This window comes from Pristiophorus japonicus, unplaced genomic scaffold (assembly GCF_044704955.1).
Source record: "Pristiophorus japonicus isolate sPriJap1 unplaced genomic scaffold, sPriJap1.hap1 HAP1_SCAFFOLD_1020, whole genome shotgun sequence".
Lineage (NCBI taxonomy): Eukaryota > Metazoa > Chordata > Chondrichthyes > Pristiophoridae > Pristiophorus > Pristiophorus japonicus.
The window spans coordinates 39007-45507 of NW_027250671.1; positions in this window are offsets into that span (position 1 = coordinate 39007).

Consider the following 6501-nt stretch of genomic DNA (forward strand, 5'->3'; position numbering starts at 1 on the left):
AGTAACCTTTTATGTGGCACCTTGTCAAATGCCTTCTGGAAGTCCAAATACACCACGTCCACTGATTCCCCTTTATCCACCCTGTTCGTTACATCCTCAAAGAACTCCAGCAAATTTGTCAAACATGACTTCCCCTTCATAAATCCATGCTGACTCTGCCTGACCAAATTTTGCTTTTCCAAATGTCCTGCTACTGCTTCTTTAATAATGGACTCCAATATTTTCCCAACCACAGATGTTAGGCTAACTGGTCTATAGTTTCCTGCTTTTTGTCTGACTCCTTTTTTAAGCTTAAGGATCACATCTCTATGGGACAGGCTCGATGGACCAGTGGATCTTTCCTGTCAATCATTTTCCCATTTTCATCAATGCATTTCAGTTAAAAGTATTGTACTTTTGTGAAATGCAAGAAAGTATGAATAAGCTCAGCTGCTAATCACAAAGGAAACTAAAATAAAAGATCCTGATGATCCACAGCCAAAATCAGTTTGCTTTCCTTCACCTTGGAAATGTGTTCAGGTGCACCCTGTCCCTGATGAATGTAATCAGTCTTTAAAGCAACCGCTATTAACTCGTTAAAGTATCCATAGTGTTGAACATTCTGGTCTAATGATCGATCCCCAGTAAGGCTTGAGGAATGGCCATGTTTTGTTGCCTACAACTGTCACACACTGTGGACATCTGCGTCAAACACTTTACAGAATCAACCATCACGACGTGGGACATCTTCAAAGTCTTCGACAAGGTCTGGCATTGTGTATTTCTAAACAAGTTTTCATCATGTGACTGCGATAAAGGGAGATAGCTATGTTGATCTTTATTTTATCGAGACCAACATGTCGAGGAACCAACTTTCTAGACCAATATGTCAAGGAACCAACTTTCTAGACCAATATGTTGAGGAACCAACTTTCTAGACCAATATGTTGAGGAACCAACTAGAGAGCTGACCATCCTAGACTGGATGATGTGTAATGAGAAGGGACTAATTAGCAATTTTGTTGTGCGAGGCCCCTTGGGGAAGAGTGACCATAGTGTGGTAGAATTCTTTATTAAGATGGAGAGTGACACAGTTAATTCGAAAACTAGGGTCCTGAACTTAAGGAAAGGTAACTTCGACGGTATGAGGCGTAAATTGGCTAGAATAGACTGGCAAAGGATACTTAAAGGGTTGACGGTGGATAAGCAATGGCAAACATTTAAAGATCACATGGATGAACTTCAGCAATTGTACATCCCTGTCTGGAGTAAAAATAAAACGGGGAAGGTGGCTCAACCGTGGCTAACAAGGGAAATTAAGGATAGTGTTAAAACCAAGGAAGAGGAATATAAATTGGCTAGAAAAAGTAACACACCTGAGGACTGGGAGAAATTTAGAATTCAACAGAGAAGGACTAAGGGTTTAATTAAGAGGGGGGAAATAGAGTATGAGAGGAAGCTTGCAGGGAACATAAAAACTGACTGCAAAAGCTTCTATAAATATATGAAGAGAAAAAGATTAGTGAAGACAAATGTAGCTCCATTGCAGTCAGATTCAGGTGAATTTATAATGGGGAACAAAGAAATGGCAGACCAATTGAACAAATACTTCGGTTCTGTTTTCACGAAGGAAGACACAAATGACCTTCTGAATGTGCTAGGGGACAGTGGGTCGAGTGAGAAGGAGGAACTGAAGGATATCCTTATTAGACAGGAAATTGTGTTAGGGAAATTGATGGGATTGAAGGCCGATAAATCCCCGGGGCCTGATAGTCTGCATCCCAGAGTACTTAAGGAAGTGGCCCTAGAAATAGTGGATGCATTGGTGATCATTTTCCAACAGTCTATTGACTCTGGATCAGTTCCTATGGACTGGAGGGTAGCTAATGTAACACCACTTTTTAAAAAAGGAGGGAGAGAGAAAACGGGTAATTATAGACCGTTTAGCCTGACATCAGTATTGGGGAAAATGTTGGAATCAATCATTAAGGATGAAATAGCAGCACATTTGGAAAGCAGTGACAGTATCGGTCCAAGTCAGCATGGATTTATGAAAGGGAAATCATGCTTGACGAATCTTCTGGAATTTTTTGAGGATGTAACAAACAGAGTGGACAAGGGAGAACCAGTGGATGTGGTGTATTTGGACTTTCAAAAGGCTTTTGACAAGGTCCCACACAAGAGATTGGTGTGCAAAATCAAAGCGCATGGTTTTGGGGGTAATGTACTGACGTGGATAGAGAACTGGTTGGCAGACAGGAAGCAGAGAGTCGGGATAAACGGGTCCTTTTCAGAATGGCAGGCAGTGACTCGTGGAGTGCCGCAGGGCTCAGTGCTGGGACCCCAACTCTTTACAATATACATTAACAATTTGGATGAAGGAATTGAGTGTAATATCTCCAAGTTTGCAGATGACACTAAACTGGGTGGTGGTGTGAGCTGTGAGGGGGACACTAAGAGACTCCAGGGTGACTTGGACAGATTAGGTGAGTGGGCAAATGCATGGCAGATGCAGTATAATGTGGATAAATGTGAGGTTATCCATTCTGGGGGCAAAAACACGAAGGCAGAATATCTGAATGGCAGCAGATTAGGAAAAGGGGGGTTGCAACGAGACCTGGGTGTCATGGTTCATCAGTCATTGAACGTGGGCATGCAGGTACAGCAGGCGGTGAAGAAGGCAAATGGTATGTTGGCCTTCATAGCTAGGGGATTTGAGTATAGGAGCAGGGAGGTCTTACTGCAGTTGTACAGGGCCTTGGTGAGGCCTCACCTGGAATATTGTGTTCAATTTTGGTCTCCTAATCTGAGGAAGGACGTTTTTGCTATTGAGGGAGTGCAGCGAAGGTTCACCAGACTAATTCCAGGGATGGCTGGACTGTCATATGAGGAGAGACTGGATCAACTGTACCTTTATTCACTGGAGTTTAGAAGGATGAGAGGGGATCTCATAGAAACATACAAGATTCTGACGGGACGGGACAGGTTAGATGCGGGAAGAATGTTCCCGATGTTGGGGAAGTCCAGAACCAGGGGACATAGTCTTAGGATAAGGGGTAGGCAATTTAGGACTGAGATGAGGAGAAACTTCTTCACTCAGAGAGTTGTTAACCTGTGGAATTCCCTGTCGCAGAGAGCTGTTGATGCCAGTTCATTGGATATATTCAAGAGGGAGTTAGATATGGCCCTTACGGCTAAGGGGATCAAGGGCTATGGAGAGAAAGCAGGAAAGGGGTACTAAGGGAATGATCAGCCATGATCTTATTGAATGGCGGTGCAGGCTCGAAGGGTCGAATGGCCTACTCCTGCACCTATTTTCTATGTTTCTATGTTATGAGATTTCAAATAGTTAGGGCAAAACTAGTTGCCCTGCTAATATGGTTGATTTTACCCCATTCACCTCCTCCTTCAGGCATTTTCATAAGTGTCCCTATATTTATTATTTCGGTTGATAATACTTTGACTTATTTAAGCGCGCTTTCCTCAACTACTAAGGGGGTAGTACTATTGGACTCTTCGGGGTCAGCGAGGAGTCACAAGTAATTTTTAGGCATGTCAAACCCCATGTTGGGCACCAAATGTCATGCTATGCTCAGGCCCTCCATCTGTGAGAAGTTTGTTAGGTTACTTCGAGGTCCTGTAACAGACTGGACCTTGGGCCCGTTGCTTGGGTTCAATGTTCTGACCGTTAAACAAATACTGAGACCCAGATAGCCATGAGATACATATATTTAATAAGGATTATTAAGCACAAGCCAGCAAGGTACAGAAGAAATTTTATGTACTTAAATTACCCCAATATTAACAGGTAGAAAACCTAGTTTCACAGAATCTTACAGCACAGGAGGCCGCCATTCGGCCCATTCTGCCTGTGCTGGCTCTTTGAGAGGAAGGTCAAATTTTATCCCACACCCCAGCTTTTTCTCCCATAACCCTGCAAATGAGTCCTCTTCAGTTTGGATTTAAGACGACAATAGTATACTTTGTGCTGCGACTTCTGCTTTTAAAACAATATAGCAATCCGTTTACATTTGCCATTATCGAGAACTGTAGCAATGAATAACAACGTTTTTGTAAACATCTGAGGTTTAGCAATTTCATGTCCTTGTGGTTTGATGAACAAAGATGGAATTTCCACACCATTTGCATCAATGTGCAATTATTGGTTTTAATACTTCCTAAACAGGAAGAAACATTACAAAAGAGAGGCTTGGAAAAAGGACCCACACAGTAGAAAAGTTACTATTGTATTGAGTGCTCGGAATGATTAATGCAATAGATGAATTCAAGCTGCGTACTAAAGAATTAACAGCTGTTCACAGTGAAATTATGTAGGAAAGCATTCACAGTGAATAGCTTTTAAAGCCAGCAAAGAGCCAATAGAGTTTTCTGCATCGTTAGTCCAAATTGAAAATAACAATTACTTACACATTAATGCAGTGCTGACACCAGGCCCATTGAACATACTGGTACCAATACGCAACAGAGAGAAAAAAAATCAAATTAAAGTCAATATGCTCGGTCTGTGAATCTCTTGTGCCCCCTTTATATCACAGGATTGCCTCAGATAGTCGAGTGGCGGAGCAACCCTGTGCTATAAATAACCCTTCAGTCAGAAGCAGTGAAACGCTTCTAGAATAGTTTTCATTTGGTGCTGCTGACTGATGCAGGAAATAAACAGTGTGCGCTGATGACGTTGAGGTAGGGTCAATATTTTGGGCCTGACCGTGGGCTGGTTGACTTCCTACCCCAACGCACTCTGAGCACTGCAGACCTGTACAGTCCTGTCCCAACAATGGGCAATGTCTGCTGCCAGATTCTGCCGACGGCAATTTTTGCACAAAATGATCTGAATGAACTGTAAAGTGGTAATTTCTGATGACTGCACCCCACAATCACAGCATGATGTCCAGCCCATCATGGGCCACTGTTCATCAGCAGTTAGAACTTGCCTTGATTAATGGAAGTGACGGTTCAAGCCTGCTCCTGGGACCCAGCACAGGAACTTTGGCAAAAGGCACAACGACACAGCTGAAGATAGCCCAACAGTTCACCTCCCTCCAGAGTATCATGTCCGAGGGCACATTCAACAAGAAGCTTGCAGGCCAAGCAGGAAATGTATTTATTGCATTTGTAAGTCTGAAGATGGAGTATTTGATGAAGTTGGAGACTAAAAATGTACTAAGCTCTGATACTTGCTGCTCTTCTGTAAGGTTGAGACCAAAAGATATTACCTGAAAGGACCTAAAAAGGTTTCAGTTACACCATCTTAAATCAGCACTGCAAGTATCGTCCAAGATCAAAATACGTGACAATGAAGGGCTCGGATAAACTAACAATGGGTAGTGAAAAAGTGATGACATGCCCTGACCAATGAAGTTCTCTCAGTGTATGACAAGGTTCCCCAAACTGATTTCCCACACTGAGTTGACCAATAACATGTACAATAAGGGTTAATAAAAATGCTCCAAAACTATTCGAGAGGCAACAATTAAGTTCCATTAAATACCAAGATACATTCGCCAGCAATAACAAATCCTCAATATTACAGAACAGTCGCAATGGGAATTGATATCTTTGAGGCAGATGAAGTGGCAGGGGAAATGGTCCACATACCACATTAATTCAAAACAATACATTTGTAGATACATTCCAGTGACATTCATCCGTAACATTTTGGAATGCCTACATTTATTAGAGCACAGTATGGGTCTCAACTGAACAGGCCATGTGGGAGAATTTTGAGTCGAGGTGACCAGATTGATTGGATGCTGAACCAGCCAATCCCTGGCATATCTTGGGACAGTCAGAGGCCCAGTCATTGGCTTCCTATCCAGCTTAAAGAGAAAATCTGCAGTGGAAGACAGACAGTGAGATAGAAATTCCTTCCTGAGGTTCGCACTGACTAGATTCAAAGATTTTCCTGTCAATAAAGTGAGTTTAACCTATTAATAGGGAATAATGATGTGTGCTTTGTTGTTTTCGATGTTATAAGGAGTGTTATACAATAGATTGGCATCCACTATGGAAAACTGCCCAGGTATGTCCTATCCACAAAAAGGACAAATCCAATCCAGCCAATTGCCACCCCATCCATCAGTCTACTTTCAATCACGAGCAAAGTGATGGAAATGCTATCAAGCAGCACTTACTAATAACCTGCTCACCGATGCTCAGTTTGGGTTCCACCAGGAATGCTCAGCTGCAGACCTCATTACAGCCTTGGTCCAAACATGGACAATATACCTGAATTCCAGAGGTGAGGTGAGAGTGACTGCCCTGGACATCAAGCCAGCATCTGATTGAGTGTGACATCAAGGAGCCCTAGTGAAATGCAAATCAATGGGAACCAAGGGGAAACCTCTCCACTGGCTGGAGTCATACCTAGCATAAAATGAAGATGTTTGTGGTTGTTGGAGGTCAATCATCTCAACCCCAGTACATCACTGCAGGAGTTCCTCAGGGCAGAGTCCTAAGCCCAACCATCTTCAGCTGCTTTGTCAATAATCTTCCCTCCATCAC